We start from the raw sequence: 21290 nt of genomic DNA, 5'->3' as shown, positions 1-21290 counted from the left end.
AGGCAGCCTAATGAAACTAAAAATAAAATAAAATAAAATATTTTAGAGAATATCTAGTCTATTCCAGCTAAACACCACAGAAAAGTTATGCCCACCCCTCATCCCCAGGCCAGCAAAGGCTGAGTGATTAATTGAAGGATCCAATCTCACCAGGCTATAACAAGGCACCTCAGAACATCTGCTGGATGGTCAGAGAAGACTAACTAGGGAACCAAAATGTTCATCCCTGCTGAGTGATTACAAGTTTCCTCTTTTCCTACCATGCCAGTGAAGACCAAATAGGGAGCCAGCACTTCCATTCTTACCTGGAAGTAACAAGGTGTCCCTCTGTCTTCCTACTGGGTGGTATGAGAGGAGGCCCATGGAGAATCAAGAATTTCATCTCTGCTCATCACGAATAAGGTCATCCCTCCACCATGGAGGTAGTGGAGAATGTGGAGAGCAGTAATAATGCACACCTACTCTCCCTAGCAAGGGAGCAGTGACTTCATCCCTCTGCCCATGGCCACAGCACCTCTAGGTATCAGTAACTCCACTCACTACTATTGCTTAGGGGAGTAACAAGCCTAGTGCCCCTAAGACCTCCTGATAGCTGTTCCTGCTGCCTTGATATCATTTGTTGGTTTCCTAAACTATAGCTGGACCTCTGTAATGATGGCCTTCCCCTCAGTTATCAGTGGAAATTTAGGGAGTATCCTGGACTTCTACCTCCACTTAGCAGTAATGAAGTGGTACCTCACCCTCCCCTGCAAAAGCAGTATCAGAAGAAGCCAGTTAAAACAAAAGCCTTCAATAATATCCCAGTCTCATAACATAATGTCTTGATCCCTTCTTCATTCTTAAAGGATATTTTCACTGGAAATAAGATTTTGAGTTGACAATCCTTTTCTTTCAGTACTCAAAATGGCCATCCTACATCTAGACTCTTCTGTTTTGTTGAGGGGAGCTGATAATAGTCCCAGAAGACACAATCCTTGAACACCAGAATCCTGAATGTTGAAATCCCAAAAGAAAATAAAATTCTGGGAAAAATTATTTTAAAATACTTTAAAATATTTATTTACATTGCTAAAAGGGAATTTATGTGAGAAACATATAAAAACCACAGAACATTTTATAGGCTACTTTATGTCATAAAACAGGCAATAATAGCACACATATTTTTGCAAGCATAAGCACTCAGATATACTAATTACAGTTGCACAGGCAAAGCAGAAGGAGACAAACTACATATATGAATAAATTCCTTATTTAGTTGCAGTCATCTGAAATACCACAATGGATGACCTAAGTCTTTTGATGAAATCAATCAAAAACTGGGATGGGTCACCACAGCATATGCATTCACCCAAAGAGATGAGATCTTGAGAAATTTTATGTTTCACAAATGTAGATGTATAAAAAGGATACCTCTTCATTTATTAAAGAAGTTTCAACATTTTTACGTATGCACACAATGCTTTCACACAAACTCAGCTTCACAATAATACAACTTTGTGTAGTCAAATTTGCAAAACAAATACATAAAACAAAATAGAACTCTCTAAAAGTTTTTACACAATTTATATATCCAGTATTGGAAATGATGTAAAGATGAAATACATAGCATAAAGTGTTACAAAAAATAATGACAATTTCAAATAGTGAAAAAATAAAGCAAAAAATAATAAAAATAAAATTTGATGTACAAAAAAGTGTATTTCAGGGATAGATTATGGGCAATCACACAGAGGTAATCCATAAGGGCTGGCTGACTTTCACGATGATCAAGCATATTTTAAAGTCTTGCATCATGATAAATGGTGGCTTTTTTTTTCCTTAAGTCATGGCTGTATTTTGAGAATATATTCACATTCATTTTCTACATGGAGCTACTGTTTTTGAAATTATTCTATGTTGTAATACATAAATTTTTGCCATGATTTTATGTTGTTTTGGGTTCACAGAAATTCATTTTGCATGGACTCATATACAGACTACAAATTTGGTGGAAACAATACTGGTGATAGAATAGCAACACTGATGCCCAAATGTCTTTTTATCCCACCATGCACATTATTGTTTTCAAACCATCAGTTACTTTGCTGGCTTCTCAGGCCCTGGAATGTCATTAGCTGGAAGAAATGACAATGCTCGTAAACTAAAGCTTTGTCATTGTCATATCATGGTCAATGCACTCATCTGAATTTTCCACCAAATTCGTTGCCAAATGGAAAGGAAAAAAACACAAACTTTACTGGTAACACTTTGAAATTCACTTTTAAAAGGCTTGAAAACATTTAATTCTAAATCTGTCATTATGGTTTGGGGATTAAATTGAAATCCATTTTCACATACAAAGTCTACTCAAGTCTACTGATATTTACTCCTTGGTTCTCTTTATCCTCACTGTATTTCCCAGCATCCTAGCCTCCATGCATCCTGAATCTCCATGTTCCAAGCCTACTCTTTGGAAGCCATAGCCAAAGAAGAAGAACCCATGGTATGTCCTCTTTATTTCTAACCAGCCAGCCCTGCTAGATCCACCAGCCCTCTTTTGGCCAAACTGCACACAACTTTAAGTGGTACAATAAAGGGGGCTTCTCCACTTTCCTGCCCCTTGTGTCTCAGGTTTTTCTGTCTGTCTAGATTTCTCCTGGCATTATCTTTGCCCTCCTGTAGTTATCCCATGCCAGTATGGACCACTCTTCAAAGCCTTCTTCACCACACGTTGTATAGGAAGACATGGAGCAAGAAATACTTATATTGGCTCAGAACATCTCTAGCTCCACATGAACAGTTTCTACTCTGGGAGAGATATGATGTGAAGCCCCCTTTGTAAGCACACATTCTCAAATTTCTCTTCCAAATCTGATCCTCTCCCCTCTTCCCAGGAAGGACTTTTCTCTCCTATTTTAATGGTGGTAAAGGATTATTCCACAGATATAGCTAATAAAGTGTCTCTGAAATTAATACCATTACTTCTTATATGTATCATTGCTGCAGTGGGATTTAGGATCCACTAAGTCAAATCTCAATCTTCAGTATTTACTTCCCTTTGCACTTTTGCTATTTTGATCTTAATTTTCACCATTACAATGCATAGCCCAGACTAAATTACATGACAGACAAGAAGTATAAGAGGAGGAAAGAACATGAATTAATATTCTAAGATACTATTTTGCTACATACTTATAAGAATTGCATATTCTTTCAAAACCATAAAAAGACCAAAACTATGACTCATTTACATACCTTGCAGAGGAGAGAGAATAAGCAACTTGGAAAATATACTTGAGGATATAGTACATGAAAATTTTCCTAATCTTTCTAGACAGATTAACATGCAAATTCAAGAAATACAGAGAAACCTAGCTAGACACTAAACAAAACAACCACCTCCAGGGCACATAGCCATCAGATTCACCAAGGTCAATGCAAAATAAATAATCTTAAAAGTGGCTGGAGGCTGGGCGCAGTGGTTCACGCCTGTAATCCCAGCACTTTGAGAGGCTGAGGCAGGTGGATTACCTGAGGTCAGGAGTTAGAGACCTGCCTGGCCAACACAGTGAAACCCTATCTCTACTAAAAGTACAAAAATTAGCTGGGTGAGGTGACACATGCCTGTAATCCCAGTTACTCGGGAGGCTGAGGCAAGAGAATTGCTTGAGCTGGAGAGGCGGAGGTTGCAGTGAGCCAAGATCATGCCACAGCATTCCAGCCTGGCTGACAGAGCAAGCCTCTGTCATAAAAAAAAAAAAAAAAAAAAAAAAAAAAAAAAAGTGGGTGGAGATAAAGGTCAAGTCACAAACAAAGGCAACCCCATCAGGCTAGCAGCAGATCTCTCAGAAGAAACTTTACAAACCAGAAGAGATTAAAAGCCCATTATCAGTGTCCTTAAATAAAAGAAATCCTCCCTTCCCGCAAAAAAAAAAATTCATATTCTCCCAAACTAAGCTTTATAAGTGGAGGAGAAATACAGTCTCTCTCAGGCAAGCAAATGCTGAGGGAATTTATTTCAACTAGACCAGCCTTAAAAGAGGCTCCTAAAAGTGTGTTAAACATGGAATTGAAAGAATGATACCTGCTACCACAAAACCACACTTAAGAACATAGCCCACATGCAGTATAAAGCAACTACACAATCAAATCTGCATAACAACCAGCTAACAACATGATCCCAGGATCAAAATCTCACATATCAGTACTAATGCTGAATGTAAATGGACTAAATTCCCCACATAAAAGACATAGACAAAAAGATAACACCCAACCACCTGTGTCTTCAAGAGACCCATCTCACATGTAGTAACACTTACAAGCTCAAAAATCATACAAGGGTAGGGGAGGACAAGGAGTCATTATTCTTGTATCAGATAAAACAGACTTCAGACAAAAACAAATCAATAAATAAGAAAGACAATGAAGGGAATTACATAATGACAAAGGGTACAATCCAACAAGAAGAATTAACTGTTCCAAATATATACACACCCAACATTGGAGCACCTAGATTAAAAAAAAAAAAAAAAAGAGAGAGAGAGAGTTTTTGACGTATCACAAAACCCAGACAACTACACAATAAAAATGGGAGACATCAACACCCCACTGGCAGAATTAAACAGATCATCAAGGCAGTAAACTAATGAAGAAACTATGGACTTAAACCAGACCTATGGACCAACTAACCTAATAGACATCTGCAGAACACCACCCAGCAATCACAGAATATACATTCTTCTCATCTGCATGTGGAACATGTTCTAAGATTGACCACATGCTCAGACAGAAGAGGGCTCAATAAACTGAAAAAAAAAAAAATTGAAATCCTACCACGCACACTCTTGGATCACAGTGAATAAAAATAGAAATCAATTATCAAAAAGATGTCTCAAAACTATACAAATACATGGAAATTAAGCAACTTACTCCTGAATAACTTCAGAGTGAACATCAAATTAAGGCAGAAGTAAAAAAGTTTTTGAAATTCATGAAAATACTAACAGAACTTACCAAAATCTCTGGGATGTAGCTAAAGCCGTGTTAAGACGACAGTTTACAGCCCTAACAACTTCTTCAAGAAGTTAGAAAGATTTCAAATTAACAACCTAACTTTGCACCTAAAGGAACCAGGAAAAAAATAACCAACCAACCCTTAAGCTAGCAGAAGAAAAGAAATAAGTAAATTAGAGAAGAACAGACTGAAATTAAGATGCAAAAATTTATACAAAAGATCAATAAAACCAAGAATTGGTTCTTAAAAAAATTAATAAATAAACAGAGATTGAAAGACCACTAGTTAGATTAACGAAGAGTGAAAAAGAGAAGATCAAAATAAATGTGATCAGAGATGAAAAAGATGTATAACAACTGCCCCCTCAGAAATACAAAAGATCCACAGAGACTATTATGAGCGCCTCTATGCAGGCAAATTAGAAAATCTAGAGGAAATAAATACATTCCTGGAAACACACAATCTCACAAGATTGAATCAGAAAGATTGAAACTCTGAATAGACCAATATCAAGCTCTGAAATTAAATCAGTGATAAAAGTCCTACCAAGAAAAGAAAAATTCCCTGGACCAGACAGATTCACAGTGGAATTCTACCAGATGTGTAAAGAATTTGAACAAATTTTTTATACTCCATTTGAAACCTGTCACAGCCAACTATCTACTAATCTGTATTTAATCTGATCGCTGAACTTATTTTCATTATTTAAGGTTAAAAGAAGAAAGTTGGTGAATGTATTTGAAATTAAAACATTAATCAATAAGTAAAATGGATATTATTTTTTGATGAATATTTAAAGTAATGTAGAAAACAGTTACCTATTTTCCTTTAGCCATTGTAATCCCAAAGAAACAAGTAAATACTGTTAGAGAAGACACCATTATACTCAAGATCTTTATGCAGTTAAAAGATTCCCCAACCCTAGCTAATGTCCAAATTTTAATCAGCAATAAGTATAGCATAATTTTAGGGATACAGAATCTGAGCATTTTACTAACATTAGTTTTCTTCAGGCAGCAATTTCTCCAGTAACAAGATCACCCCAAATTGCTAAGAAATTCCAATTTTTTTAATCTAAGCTCTTTTACAATAGGCTTTATCTATCAGCAACCAATGAAGAAGGTAAATTTACATTAGAATCTCATGTAACTGGCTTACTGTTAAGTCCAAATTTATTGAGGCATAAGTATACACCCAGTATTTTTTCTCCCAAGTTCTGCATAGTAACAATGTAACATCTTTAACACAACACATGCCTTTCTGTTTAAGATATATAATTGGAAGGGAGGGAGGGAGGGAGGGAGGAAGGAGCATGGCTCTGCCATTACCTTGATTTCGAACTTCCAGCCTCCAGAACTGTGAAAGAATAAATTTCTACTGTTTAAAGTCAAAAAAAAAAAAAAAAAAAAAAAAAGATATATAATTGATAATTCAGTCTAATCTAATTCTAAATTCCTATCTTACGTCTTATGTCTGTCCTTTCAACATATCCAGGGTGGTAGAGCTTGTGGAGACAGAGTGGATAGGTGCTGTTGTCTATGCTTTTACTTCTCTAAATCCAGGACTTTGGAGTAGAGAAAGGAATAGTCTCACTTTGCACTTTTCTTCCTTCTCTCCCATCTTGAATCAATTCCACCAGTCTTCAGGAAAGGGAGGGGAGATAGAAGGCCATATATACATACAGAAAGATAATCATTTATCTCTCTTTAGTCTCTGTAAATGATCAACACCACTTTCCACCTCTAGAGATCAGATTGCACAACTTCTAGCTTGGTTGGTAGCTTCCTTGGTAGTCCTACGTACGGATCCTGCCTTGCCCCAACCCTACATATTTCATACAGAACTACAAGAGCTATAGAAATCCTTTTCCATACCATCTGAAGGCCAAAGGGATATGGTATGTAAGTTGGAGTTGCGGAGGAAAAGGGCTCCTCTTCTTCCCAGGCACAACAAACAATGGTCATTCCCCATACCTCTGCTTTTCGCTAACCACACAAGGCTTCAGCCTTTACAGAGCTAAAAATGAGACACAGGAATACATCTCTACATTTACGTACCCCTAAAAATTGCCAGGGCATACATGCCAATCTCTCCATAGAATTTTCTCACCATAACTCATTCTAATGACAATACTAGAGTAGGCTAGAGATCAATCTGGGAAAAAGGGATGCAGTTTATGCAGACATGCTCTATTTATAAGGTGATTTCTTTGAAGTCCTGTCTTACCTGATTTGATGGAATGCAGCAAGGAAATGCTATTCCTGCATAAACATTGAACTCTTTATGACTATAACACCATCCTTTTCCTTTCCTTCATCCAATAAATCGATTGGAGAGAAAGGAGAAAGAAACTGGAAAATAAAGATTAAAGACGAGGTGCTGGGATAAAAGTTGGGATAGCAAAGAAGATCCAATTGCCTCTTACTAAAAGTCGAATAACGTTTCCAGCACCAATTATTAGTAGTCCTCTTTAAAATTGTGAAATATTTAATGTATTTAATGTCTCCCTGATTTCAACTTGGGGATTGAGTCACCACAAATTCTAACTACAGGGAAAGTCTCATTTAATCTTTCAATAGTGGATAGATTCAAGTTTTAGAAGCAGAAAAAAATATTTATACATTTATATTCTGTTCCTCCTCCCTCCAATTCATTACCTCTTTCCAATGCAAAAGAACCCCCACCCTATTCCTCTATAATCTTACCCTATGCTCTTGAATTGACTTTGTCTGGAGTTGTTTTGTCAGACATCACTTAAATATCAAGTTATTTGTGACATTTGTGAATTATGTCAGATGACATTACAAGGAATTTAATTTAAATGTATGATCCTCTGACGGAGTGAATAGGAATCATCTCATTCTTAAATAAAAGTCTTACACAGAATGGAAAGAGAAGAATCTGTAACTATTGTGTTTCTTCTTCTTCTTCTTCTTCTTATTATTTCTTTCTTGGACCATTTTCTATTCAAAATGTCCTCTGTCAAATGTTCTCCCTCTTCTCTTTCTGGGACAATAATTATATATGGTAGTCCCTCCTTATTTGCAGTTTTACTTTCCATAGTTTCAGCTACCTATGGCGAACCATGGTTCAAAAATATTAAGTAGAAAATCCCAGAAATAAGCAAGTTTCAAGTTGTGTGTCCTTCTGAGGAGTGAGATAAAATCTCACACTCTCCTTCTCAGTCTTGTCCACTACATGAATCATCATTTTGTCCAGCATATCCATACCATATGTGCTACTTGCCCATTAGTATGTGGAGGATGAATAATCCTTATCTGAAATGATTTGGGCCAGAGGTGGATTCGGGTCTATATTCCTTTGAATTTTGGAATATCTCCATTATACTTGTTAGTTGAGCGTCTCTAATCTAAATATCCAAAATCCAAAATGCTCCAATGAGTATATCCTTTGAGCATCATGTCAGTATTCAAAAGGTTTAGGATTTTGAAGCATTTCAGATTTCAGGTTTTCAGATTAGACATACACAATTTATAGAAGGTTTGATACTATCCATGGTTTCTGCCATCCACAGGGGCTCTTGGAACCTATGTATCCCAATAAGGGGGACTACTATGGTCAGAGCTGGAGGAGAAGAGAAAGAAATAATTATTTACTATATCTCACAAGTCTTATATCTTTTTTTATGTATTCTCCACATTGTGCTCTCTTGAATATATTAATTTTGTTATTTTAAAATCTTTGTCAGCTACTGTTTGTTTCTGGATCACCTCTGGGTTTGTTTCTAGTGTTTATTTATTTATTTTTTGGTTTCTGTTCATAAATTATTATTTATATATTTTAAATATAGAAGAAAAGGTGAATAATATGAAAAGTAAGAGGAGATTTTTTAAAAGAGTATTGAAATCTATGAAAATCAAATTAGAATTATCAAATTTAATTATACAATATTTAGTCAAAAAATCAATATGAGTGTAATAATAAATCAGACACCACTAACCACCAAAAAAATCTCCACTTGGTGTCTTGAAATTAAACAATATCCTTCTAAATAACCTGCAGATCAAAGAAAAAACATATTTTAAATATTTATTCTGAAAAAAAAAATAAGGCTGGATATGTCAAACTCTAAGAATAGAGCAAAGCCTGAAATGCATATATTAGAAGAAAACTTCAGTTTTGAGAAATCTGAATATCAAACTTCTGAAAACATAATTCCAGAAAATAAAATTCAAATGAAATAAATAAAAGAAAGGAATGAGTAAAGTCATAGTGGAAATCCATAAAATATATAATAAAACTAAATATTCATTAGAGAAGTCAAAAAATCAAAAATTGTTTCTCTGTAAAGAGTAATGAAGTTGATAAACTCTGAATTAGACTGTTTATGACAGAGACAGAGAGAATACAAATTGCTAATATTATAACTGAAAAGAGGGACAACACTACAGTTCTTACTGTCAATAAAAACATAATTATAGGTATTAGAAACAATTATGCCAATAATTTTGACAATTAAGATGAAGTATATAAATTACTTGAAGAAGACAAATTAACAAAGCTGATACAATAAAAAATGGAAAACAACTTTTAATGTGCTTGTAGCCACTTTAAAAATAATATTTGTTATCCAAACCTTATACAAAGAAATTTCAGGACCAGGGGGATCAAAATTAACAGATTAACTTTGCCAGACATTTAAGGAAGATATAATATCAATCTTTTAAAATACTTTCAAGGAAAGAAAAAAAGAAAATACATCTCAGCTTTTATAAGAGTCAGCATAATTTTGATAATAAAACCTATAAAGACATTTTAAGAATGGAAATTTACAGATTAATCTCTCTCACCAACATTGCTGGATAACATCTGCATAGATACATTATTAGTTCACCAAATGCAATTGTATGTGTGTAATCATTATCACATGGGAGTTAACATTCAAAATCAAATGTAAATTTTAACAGTCAGAAATCAAACAATGTTATTGTTACATTTTGAGAAAAAAAGATGGAAATACTTTTATTATTTCTATGGGTGCAGAAAAGCATTTGGAGAATTCAATCACTCATTTAAAATTTAAGTAATTACTTAAAACCTAGGAATAGAAGAGAATGCCCTCAACGTGATCAGAGATATTCACAGAAAGCCCACAAAAGACACAAATGAAATATTTAAAGTATTGTCTCCAAGTTAGAAGAAAAACAAAGATTGCCACTGTCATCAAGATTTTCAACTCTGTATTATGAGGACCAGCCAATGAAATAAGACATTTGATAGATGGATTTATAAAGGAAATGGTGGCACATATACAAAATAAGAATCTAGCATAAGCTATTACATTAATAAACAAATTTAGAAGGATCACCAAATATAAGACCAATATAAAAAATTAATTGGAAAAAAATTAATTGGATACCAGCAACAACAAATAAAAAGTAAATTAAAAAAACATGTTTTACAATAATTCCAAAAATATAAATTTCTGGGAATAAACGTAATGAATGGTTAACATGACATTTATACTAAAAGCTGTTAAACGTTGAGACAAATTAAATAACATTGAAATACATGAAGAAATATAGTCATAAATTGTGTGACGCAGTATCATAAAGATGTCAGTTCTCTTCAAATTTTGTATAATGCCAATAAAAATTTAGATTTTTGGTGGAAATTAAAAAGATGATTATAAAACTTATATGGAAATAACGCAATGGTTCCACAGAAATAACAAATGAAGTAGCATATTCAAGGCAATATTGAAGAAGAACAAAGGGCAGATTTATACTATCATATACCTGTACTTACTATAAAGCTATAGTAATTAAGACAGTGTGGTTATTCCAACAAAAAGAAAAAAAAAATTGTGGGAGAAACAAAAGAATCTGGAAATAGACCGACATGTATATAGTCACTCAATCATGTCAAAGACAGCATTGCAGTGCAGTTGGTAATGAAGGACTTTTCAGTACACTGTGCTGAGTAAATAATCTGTACAATATGAGAAACATGAGACTTGACTCCTACCTCACATCATGCACAAAAATTTATCCAGATTGATCATAGAACTAAACATGAAAGTAATATACTTTTAGAAGAAAACACAGGATAAGAAGCCTGTAATTTTGGTGTAAGAAACATTTTTATAGGACAATAAAGCACTAACCATAATGGAGATTGTTGATGAATTGGAGTCTATCAAAAGGAAGACAGATTTACTGAAACAGAATTGACAGACTAAAAAATATAAGCTAGATACAAGGAGAATACATGTCAATGAATATGCTTTATAAAAGGTTTAGATACAGAATCTGTTAAATACTTCTACAACTCAAGAAAGAAGTAGACGACACATTAAAAAACGAGGGCAAGCATCAATCAATGAGTGGAAAAAGAAACTCATATACACGCACACACGCGCGCACTCACACACACACACACATATATATACGATGGAATACTACTCATCCATAAAAAGGAATTAATTAACAGCATTTCAATGACCTGGATGAGGTTAGAGACTACTATTCTAAGTGAAGTAACTCAAGAATGGAAAACCAGATATCGTATGTTCTCACTAATATGTGGGAGCTAAGCTATGAGGACACAAAGGCATTAGAATGACAGAATGGACTTTGGGGACTTGCAGGGAAAAGTGGGAGGGGGTGAGGGAGAGAAGACTACAAATACGGTGCAGTGTATACTGCTTGGGTGATGGACGTATCAAGTCCTCACAGATCTCCACTAAAGAACCTTACTCATCTAACCAAACACCAACTGTATACCAACCCAATAACTTATAGAAAATGCAATTAAAAAAGTGGGCAAAAATCTTTAATATATACTTTATAAAACAAATCATCCAAATGGCCAATAAACATAATAAAAGGTGTCCAATATCATTAGTCATTAGATAAATTAAATCAACCATGCACCCACTAGCAAAGGAAAATGAAAAAAGCAGAAAATACCAAAGCATAGGAACAGGGCAATTGGACTTTCATATACTTCATAGATATAAATTGTACAGGCACCTTAGAAAACTACTTGGCAGTATTTAATTATATCTAACCTACGTATACCCAAATTGCACTTCGAGGATTGTACCCAAAAAGAATGTACACATATAATCACTAAAATACAGTCAACTTATTCTTGTATGCAAATAAAATGAATTTATATTTGTAAAAACCTAAAGACTCCACCAATAAACTCTTAGAACTGATAAACAAATTCAGTAAAGTTGCAAAATACAAATTCAAAATACAAAAACCAGTAGCGTGTCTATATGCCAAGAGTGAACAATCTAAAAAAGAAATTAAAAATTAACCCCATTTATTATGCTGGTACAAAAGTAATTGTGGTTTTAATCATTGAAAGTAATGGCAAAAAAATTGCAATTACTTTTGCATCAACCTAATACAATAGCCACAAATAAAATACCTAGGAATTAACCAAAGAAGTAAAAAATCTCTACAATAGAACCTATAAAACATTGATGCAAAAAATTAAAGAAGATGCAAATAATCAAAAGATATATACCAACATTAGTATAGAAGATAGAAAATTAAAACAATCAAATGTTAGGTACCACAGCAAAATACGATACAGAAATTGAATGAATAAATATCCCAACATATTGTTTTTAAACACACACACACACACACACACACACACGCACACACACACAGGAACCTGTACTTCTGATTTCATTTATATGATTACAAAATCAACTTATTCTTGTCAGTAAAATGAGGATAGTGATTATCTTTAGAAAGAAGAGTGAGTATAGTGAATAAAAGAGAAACAGGTAGACTCACAGGATTCTGGTTTCTTTATTTATGTGATGATTACACAAGGGTGTGTCTAACATTTTATCAATCTGTACATTTCTAATTTGTTTACTCTTCTGGATCTATAAATGTTAATTTAACAAATCCAATTTCACTCTGCAAACATTCATTTATACATTCTCATTTATCTGTTTGTTTATGTTACTTGCTGCAATTAATAGTGAGTGCATAAAACAGTCTTTAAATAATAAGGGAAAATTTAAATTAAGAGAAATAAAATTAAAATTTTGAATTTTATTTCAAAATTAATATGTAAAATTTAAGTTTTAAAATTTAAATTTAAAACCCAGGCTGGGGATGGTGGCTTATACCTATAATCCTGATATTTTGGTAAGCTGGGGCAGGAGGATTGCTGGAGGCCAGGTGTACAAGATCAGCTTGGGCAACACAGTGAGATCCCATCTCTACAAAAAATTTAAAAATTAGCCTAGTGTGGTGGTGCATGCCTGCAGTCCTAGCTATTCATGGGGCTGAATTTCCATGATTTTCTGGAGCCCAGGAGTTTAAGGCTGCAGTGAGCTATGATGATGCCACTGTGCTCCAGGCTGGGTGACAGAGCAAGACCTTGTCTCTTAAAAAAATAATAAGGAAAAAAGTATAACTGGAATAAATATTAGGAAGTTAAGATTCATGGTGTTGTAAGTTTATCAAAGAAGGGCTTCATGTAGGAATATCAGGAAGAATTGCTCTAAGCAAGTGATACAGTGCAATTTAACAAATGAAGGTGTGGTAGTAGGTTGAAGAGGCAGGACAGCATCCTAGACCCAGCAACCATCATCTTTAAATATTCAATAAGGGTAAAAGGGTGCAGAAGGGAAAAGTGGTGTATTGTGTGATTGAAGAGATAGGTAGGAGCCAGATTGTAGTTTGCTTAAAAATTTTGATCTTAACCCTGAGAGCAATTGGGAGCATGTGAAGATATTGTAGAAGAAAGTGTTATATAATCTGATTTGTATTTTGAATAAATTCCCCTATGACTCAGAATAAGAGATGGCCAAGAGCAGATGAGATAAGACCTCATAGGAGGCTATTGCTGTAGTATGGTATTCTTGTATCATGGGTTAAATAGGTAATGGAGAAGAAAATATATAAATGTCTTTGTTACCACTCAACTGTACACATAAAAATGGTAAAGATAGTAAACTTTATATATATATATTTTTTACCTGAATTTGTAAAAGTATAGACAATTTTCAATTTAAAATATAGGGTGGTAGTAGGAGAAATAGAGAAAATGAAAGGATTTGAGATCTATTTGGGAGGTAACATTGGCAGGATTTGCTGATACGTTGCATGTAGGGGTGAGCTTGATGGAGGTGTCAAAATAAGTCCCATATTTCTACTAGTGGATATAGAAGTCTGGGGATTTAGTTCACTAAGAGAGGTAACATTAAAATATGACCTAGCTTTGAAGAAGCAAACATTAATTTTCTTGGGAATGTGCTCCGTTTCCTTTGGGATATGTTCAGTTCAACCTTTCAGGCATAAATTAAAGATGTCCAGGGGTCAGTTGTGTTTAGGAATTTGCAGCTCAGATAAACCTTCCAACATAATAAAATTTAATATAATTTAGTGCTTTTTACTTGTCATGCATTGTGCTTTACCTATCATAACTCATTTATTCTGTAGAACTCTATGTTGTTGATATTACTGTTAATATTATTCTCATTTTCCAGACTAGTGAAAAGAAGTGCAAAGGTTACCTACCCTGCACAAAGCTAGTATCTGGAGATGTTCAAATACATGTTGTCTAGCTCCAGAAGATGTGCTCTGCGACACTAATATACTATGTGTCTAAATCACTCAAAAATATAAAAAAGAAATTATTGGCATTATAGTAAACTTGAACCAAATTTAACATCAAAAAAATTATCTCAGGATTCAATACATGGAACACTGTTCCTCAAACTATTTCTTCCTTTGCACCTTCAAGTTTCTGCATCTTGTCTCTCAGTTCTGGCATAAAGAATGATTTCACCTCCATGGGCTATGCTTGTTTTTATAACCCTTGTTCTTAGCATATCCATCATTCTGGTCCTGTCTGCAACATCAAAAGAGAATGCAACCATATCTTGAGTTTTCTGCCAGTCCTTTCTCCTGGTTTTCTTTGAAAGGGGAAGGCATCTGTTTGTTTGTTCACAATGCTATGGATTTTTTCCACTTTGAACACTTATAATCAATTTTAATGGGATTTGGAGATGTTAACAAGTTTTCTGTAGCTTGAACCATCTCAATGCATTAAGATGCCTTGGCCCAGATGCAGTGGCTCACGCCTGTACTTCCAGCACTTTGGGAGGCCAAGGCAGGTGGATAGCTTGAGCTCAGGAGCTTGAGATGAGCCCAGGCAACATGGTGAAACCTCGTCTCTACCAAAAATACAAAAAACTAGCTAGCTGTGCTGGCAGGTGCCTCTGGTCCCAGTTACTCAGGAAGCTGAGGTGGGAAGGTCTCTTGAGCCTGGGAGGTAGAGGTTGCAGTGAGCCAATATGTGCTACTGTACACTCCAGCCTTGGTGATAGAATGAGACCCTATCTCAAAAACAAAACAAAACAAAACACAAGAGTCCTTGATGGACAATTTGTAAATTGTGCCCCAAAACCATGATTCTGTGTGACTCTAAGTCCAAAATTTGTAATTATAGAATCAATCTGATGAAATTAATTTGAACACTTCCATTCTTATTGAGGAAGGAAAGATTGATTTCCAAAAATCATACCTAACTAAAAGAGGTCATTTTCTTATGATCCCTGTTTCCATCCCATTTTAGATTGACACTCATCATCTTTTCCCCCATGCTCATTCCCACTTGGAGTCACAGAAGAAGGAAATTTTAAAAAATACTTTAGGTCACCAATGTAGCAGATTCCTCATAATACAGTACGTATCCATTTAATTTCTCAACATTTTAATTCCTGGAAGAAATGGAGCAAGCTGAATAGAACTTTCCAGTGATCATCTTTCCTTCAGGAATATTAAATTGAACAACTAACCACACAATAAAACACCTTCATAATAACAAAGACTCAGATGAGCAATCACAGTAACTGGATTAAACATTATATCACAGCAAGAGGCAATGAAGAGAGTAGGACGGTCTTGAATCTCCTCTACCAGCCCTCCCCGCCACCAGCAGTGGCACATCACATGGAGAGAGAATCTGTGTGCTTGGGGGAGGGAGAACAAGGTTATTGTGGGACTTTGCACTGGAACTCAGCACTGTCCTGTCTCAGTGGAAGGCAACACAAGGCAGAATTCAACCAGCACTCAAGTAGAAAGCATTTATACCAGCCCTAGCCAGAGTGAGATTGTCCATCCTAGTAGTTGGAACCTGAGTTCTGGCTAGCCCCACCACCAGGGACTAAAAAGCTCTGGGGTTCTAAATAAACTGGAAAATCAACCTAGGCTGCAGGGACTCCAATTTCTGGTTTTGCGCTTGGCCTGAGGCCAATGGACTTGGGATGCATGTGAGCCAGTGAGACACCAGCCCCAGTGACAAAAGGAATGCATGCGTTATTCCGCCTCCAACTCTTAAGCACTGAAGGTCACAGCTCTGGGAGAAAAGGGAAGAGTAAAGATGACTTTCTCTTGCAACTAGGATACTAGCTCAGACAGTAAAATAATGCATCAACCAGAGTCTCAAAGACCCCATTCCAGGCCATAGCTCATGGACAATATTTCAAGAACCACCTGGGCCAGAAGGGAACCCATAGTCCTGAAGGAAGAACCAATTCCTGGCAGAATTTACCATCTGCTGACCTAAAGAGCCATTGGGTTTTGAATAAACATCAGCAATAGCCAATCAGCGACTGCCATCTCAGCTGCAGTGGCCATGGGGAGAGATTCGTTCTGCTTGAGGAAAATAGAAGGAAAAGTAAAGAGGACTTTGTTTTGAAATCTGGATACCAGCACAGCCCCAGGAAAATAAAGCACCAAGCAGATTCCTAAAACCTCTGATCCCAGGCCCTAGCTTCTGGATGGCATTTGTAGACCCACCCTGGGCCAGAAGGAAACCTGCTGCAATGAAGGGAAAGAGCCAGTCCTGACAGGACTTATCATCTACTGACTACAGACCCCTTGCGACATAAACAAACATCAGCAGTAGCCAGGGAATAGTCACTACAGGCCTGGACAAGACCCAGTGCTGTGCTGATGTCAGGTGTGACCCAGCAGTCTCAGCAGCGGTGGCCACGGAAGTGCTTTTGTTACCCCTTCACCAACTCCAGGCAGCTTCTTACAGAGAGAGAGAAAGAGACATGATTTGTTTGGAGGAAAGTAAGGGAAAAGAAGAAGAGATTCTGCCTGATAATCCAGGAAATTATCTAGGATCTTACCCAATATCATCAAGGCAGTACCTCTCCAAGTCTTTAAAAATTATGGTGTTACTGAGCCTGGAGTGCTCCTTAATACACATACAGCTGCTATGACCAAGGACTCAGGTGATAACACTCAATTCCTTTTGAATATTTGGAAAGCCTTCCCAAGAAGGATGAGTGCAAACCAGCCCAGACCATGAAGATTACAATAAATATCTAACTCTTCAATGCCCAGGTATCAAAAGACATCCACAAGCATCAAGACCATCCAGGAAAACATGACCTCATCAAATGAACTAAATAAGGCACCAGTAACCAATCGCACAGTGATAGAGACATGTCACCTTTCAGACAGAGATTTCAAAATAGCTGTTTTGAGGAAGCATAATGAAATCCAAGATAATGCAGAGAAGGAATTCAGAATTCAATCAGATAAATATTAAAAGGAGGTTAAAATAATTAAAAAGAACCAAGTAGAAATTCTGGAGCTGAAAAAATGCAATTGACACGGTGAAGAATATATAAGAGTTTCTAAACAGCAGAATTCTTCAAGTGTAGTAAATAATGAATGAGCTTGAAGACAGACTATTTGAAAATAAAGTCAGAGAAGTCAAAAGAAAAAAGAATAAAAAATGACAAACCATGTCTACAGGATCTAGAAAATAGCCTCAAAGGGCAAATCTAAAAGTTATTGGCCTCAAAGAGGAGGTAGAGAGAGAAATTAGGGTAGACAGTTTATTTGAATGGATAATAAAAAAGATATTTTCAAACTTGGAGGAAGATATCAATACTCAAGTAAAAGAAGGTTATAGAACACTAAGCAGATTTAACCCAGATGAAACTACCTCAAAGATTCCCAAAAGTCAAGGATCCTAACAGCAGCCAAAAAAACAAAAAACAAAAAACAAAAAAAAACCCTCTATAAAGGAACTCCAGTACATCTGGCAGCAGATTTCTCAGTGGAAACCTTACAGGCCTGGTGAGAGTGGTATGAAATATTTCAAGTACTCAAAAAATATTATTTTATAATATTGTATCCAGTGATTATATCCTTCAAACATGAATAATAAAGACTTTCCCAGACAAAAAAAAGCTGAGGAATTTCATCAACACCAGATCTGTCCTACAAGAAATGCTAAAGTGAGTTATTCAAACTGAATTAAAAGGACATTAATGAGCAATAAGAAATCATCTAAGGGGGCAGGGCACAGTGTCTCACGCCTGTCATCCCAGCACTTTGGGAGGCTGGGGCGAGTGGATCACCTGCGGTCAGGAGTTCAAGACCAGCCTGGCCAAAATGGTGAAATCCTGTCTCTACTAAAAACACAAAAATTAGCCAGGCATGGTGGCGGGCACCTGTAATCCCAGCTAATCAGGAGGCTGAGGCAGGAGAATCCCTTAAACTCGGGAGGTGGAGGTTGCACTGAGCCAACATTGTACCATTGCACTCCAGCCTGGGTGACAGAGCAAGGCTCCATCTCGGGAAAAAAAAAAAAAAGAAATCATGTAAGGGTACAAAACTCACTGGTAACAGTAAGTGCACAGATAAATACAGAAGATTATAACACTAAAATTGTGGTGTGTAAACTACACATATATTGAAAAGAAGACTAAAACTATAAAATAAAACTATAACTTTTAAAATATAGACAGTATAACAAGACATAAATTCAAGTAACAAAAGTTAAAAGGCAAGGGGTGAAGTGTAGTTTTGTTAGTTTTTTCTTTGCTTGTTTGTTATTTGTTTTTGTAGAGTTAAGTTATCATCAGTTTAAAATAATGGGTTATAAGATGCTATTTGAAAGCTTCAATAACCTTAATTTTAAAAACCTACAGCAAACATATAAAGCAAGAACTTAAAACACCACCAGAGAAAATCACTTTCACAAAAAGGAAAATAGAAGAGAAGGAAGAAAGAAAATACCATGAAACAAGCAGAAAATAAATAACAAAATGGCAGTAGTAAATCTCTACTTATCTGTTCTATAAATGGACTAAACTCTACATTCAAAAGACAGAGTAGCTGAATGCATAGAAAAATAAGACTCAGAATCTGTTGCTTATAAGGAACACACTTCACCTATAAAGATGCATATAGACCGAAAATAAAGTGATGGAAAAAGATACTCCATGCAAATTGAAACGAAAAAAGAGCAGAAGTACCTACATTTATATTACATAAAATAGATTTCAAGACAAAACTATAAAAAGAGACAAGGTAATTCTATAATGATAAAGGGATTAACTGAGTAAAAGGATATAAAAACTTAAACATATATGCACACAACACTGTAGCAACCAGACATGTAAAGCAAATCTTAGAGCTAAAGAGAAATAGAACCCAATACAACAAAAGTTGTAGACTTCAACACCCTACTTTCAGCATTGGACAACTCATTCAAACAGAAAATTAACAAACAAATATTGAACTTAATGTTCACTACAGACCAAATGAATACACTAAAAGAGGACACATTCATCTCCTCAATATGTGGATTATTCTCAAGAACAGACCACATGTTAGGCCACAAAACAAATCTTAAATAATTCAACAAAGTTAAAATTATATCAAGTATCTTCTCTGACTATGAAATAAATCCAGACATTCATAACAAGAGCAAATTTGGAAATCATAAAAACACATGGATATTAAACAATATGATCCTGAGTGACCAGTGGGTCAATAAAGAAATTAAAATTGAAATTTAGAAATTTCTGGAAACAAAGTGGAAATGGAACATACCAAAACCTATGGGATACCGTGAAAGCAGTGCTAAGAATAAATTTATAACAATAAGTGTTTACATTTTTAAAAAGTGGAAAAAAATTCAAATAAACAACCAAATAACGAATCTTAAAGAACTAGAAAAGCAAGGGCAAAGCAAACTTAAAATCAGTAGATGAAATGAAATAATAAAGATCAGAGTAGAAATAAATAAAATTGAAAAAAGTTACAAAAGATTAGTGAAATGAAAAGTTGGTTTTGTGAAAAAATAAACAAAATAGACAAACCTTTAGCCAGAGTAACTAAGACAAAAAAAAAAAGAGAAGGGCCAAATAAATAAAATCACAGATGAAAATGAAGACACTAGAACTGATACCATAGAAATTTAAAGGATCATTAGAGAGTACTATGAGTAACTACATGCCAATAAATTGGAAAACCTAGAAGAAACAGATAAATTCCTAGACACATACACCCTACCAAGATTGAACCATGAAGAAATCCAAAACCTGAGTAGACCAAAAACATGTAACGAGAACAAAGCCATAATAAATTTTAAAAAAGTCTCTTTGCAAAGAAAAGCCTGAGACTTTTCTTTGGTAGAATACATTGCTGAATTCTACCAAACATTTAAAGAATGACTAATACAAACTCTATGAAAAATATTCTGAAAAAATAGAGAAGAAATACTTCTAAGTTCATTCTATGCAGTCAGTATTATCCTGATACCACAACCAGACAAAGAGACATAAAAAATACTATATATAGGCTGATACCTCTGATGGACATGATGCACAAATTCTCAACAAAATAATAGTAAATCAAATTCAACAACACATTCAAATGATTATTCATCACAACCAAGTGAAATTCATCCCAAGGAATCAAGGCTGGTTCAATATACACAAAATAATCAACATGATACATCACGTCAGCACAATGAAAATAAAACCATTCAATCATTTTAACTGATGATGAAAAAATATTTTATAAAATTCAACATTCCTTCACAATAAATGCTAAAAATATTGGATATAGAAGAAACAAACTTCAATGCAAGAAAAGTCATACATAATAGACCCACACTAGTATCATACTGAATGAGGACAAATGAGAGATTTTCCTCTAAGATCTGGAACAAGACAAGGATGCCTGCTTTTACCACTGTTATTCAACATAGTACTGGAAACAATAGCTAGAGCAACCAGACAAGAGAAGGAACTAAAAGGCATCCAAATTTGAAAAAAAAAAAAATAGTCAAATTTTCTTGTATGCAAATAAAATGAATTTATATTTGTAAAAACCTAAAGACTCCACCAATAAACTCTTAGAACTGATAAACAAATTCAGTAAAGGGGCAAAATACAGATTCAAAATACAAAAATCAGTAGCATGTCTATATGCCAAGAGTGAACAATCTAAAAAAGAAATTAAAAATTAACCCC

The 21290-nt window shown here is 35.0% G+C and overlaps 1 long non-coding RNA gene across 3 annotated transcripts in view; it reads right to left on the bottom strand.

The window, feature by feature from the left end:
• LOC108533101 (uncharacterized) overlaps positions 1 to 21290 on the bottom strand; it is a 62303-nt gene that overhangs the window by 25904 nt on the left and 15109 nt on the right. The gene's annotated exons all lie outside the window — the stretch shown is intronic.

This window comes from Rhinopithecus bieti, unplaced genomic scaffold (assembly GCF_001698545.2).
Source record: "Rhinopithecus bieti isolate Rb0 unplaced genomic scaffold, ASM169854v2 scaffold_65, whole genome shotgun sequence".
Taxonomy (NCBI): domain Eukaryota; kingdom Metazoa; phylum Chordata; class Mammalia; order Primates; family Cercopithecidae; genus Rhinopithecus; species Rhinopithecus bieti.
Note: the sequence above shows the minus strand (reverse complement) of the source record. Positions and strands in the feature narration are given on the sequence as shown.